We start from the raw sequence: 1168 nt of genomic DNA on the forward strand, positions 1-1168 counted from the left end.
ACAAAGTTGCGTCACGCCAATCAGACTGCAAGAAAATGGAGCCAGGCCGACGGGAGAAACTTTCTTGAACTCATTCTGATTCAAGTTGACATACAGATCCAAATACATCCATGAGCCAGGGTGACCCGTATAGAGCAACCAAAACAGGCTCGTCTTGGCTGTTAGCTCGGTGGGTTTTGCTAAAACAAAAAGGTGGGGTAGCTTTACCACTCGAATGCTGCGAAATAGGTTTTCGCATCTCGATGTTTAATAGTCAACAATACTAGTTTTAAAATAAATGGGTTCACCAGTCATCAAAGGGGTGGTGGCGCAGTTGGTTAGCGCGTAGGTCTCATAGCTACTGAGTTATCCTGAGGTCGAGAGTTCGAGCCTCTCTCACCCCATGTTTTTTTGCCCTCTTTTCATTAAGAGCAATTCTAATAGTTATGTAAAACACTCTCCAAACCTTGATTTAAGGAGTTAAGAAAAATATTTATCCAAAATTTCTATAAAACATCCCTACATTTGGTAATCTTGTAGATAGCTTAAATCTACTGCCATAAATTCCATCCGGAAAAAAATGATTTCGTATCACCCTTGCCTAGCTTCGCGTATGATCAAGATCCAATAAACGAATAGATTAGTGCATAGCATCCGATCACCGCAGATTAAATAAAACCATGTAATAACACCTGGTCGATGTCCGTTTAAATAAATATATAATGAAGATTGATTAACAGAACCCATGCAGATGCATCGCCCGCCATGCACAAATTTAAACAACTATGCCATTTAGTGACTAAACAATTGTCGGTGTAAATGAACACCTGCACATGCACAGTTCACCATTAATGTAAAACCCAAAATTTGTATAAGAGTATATATATTAGTGTTTTGGGGATTATATAACCTTTGGAGATTATTTAGTTTCCTATTCTTTTTATATATTCAATTAATGAAATTAAATTGGTTTAATAACAGATAAATAAATATAGAAAAATTGCATCTCATGCTGAGGTTCTTGTATTCTTGTATTTGTATTCAAATTAGTGAGACACGTTTAAATTTGGAAATTAGAATTTTGAAAATAGAAATAGAAAAGAAAAGAGAAGAAAAAGAAAAAAAAAGAGAAAGAACTCGGAATGGGCCAGCAAACCCCTTCGGCCCACTTGACCTTTTCTACCGCGCG

General features: G+C 36.8%; 1 non-coding gene across 1 annotated transcript; it reads left to right on the forward strand.

The window, feature by feature from the left end:
* Window positions 1-298: 298 nt before the first annotated feature.
* Window positions 299-383, forward strand: TRNAM-CAU (transfer RNA methionine (anticodon CAU)). The gene is given in 2 exon segments: window positions 299-336; window positions 348-383. It is a non-coding gene; the product is annotated as a tRNA-Met (tRNA).
* The last annotated feature ends 785 nt before the right edge of the window (window positions 384-1168 follow it).

The sequence above is a fragment of the Zea mays genome, chromosome 5 (genome assembly GCF_902167145.1).
Source record: "Zea mays cultivar B73 chromosome 5, Zm-B73-REFERENCE-NAM-5.0, whole genome shotgun sequence".
Classification (NCBI taxonomy): domain Eukaryota; kingdom Viridiplantae; phylum Streptophyta; class Magnoliopsida; order Poales; family Poaceae; genus Zea; species Zea mays.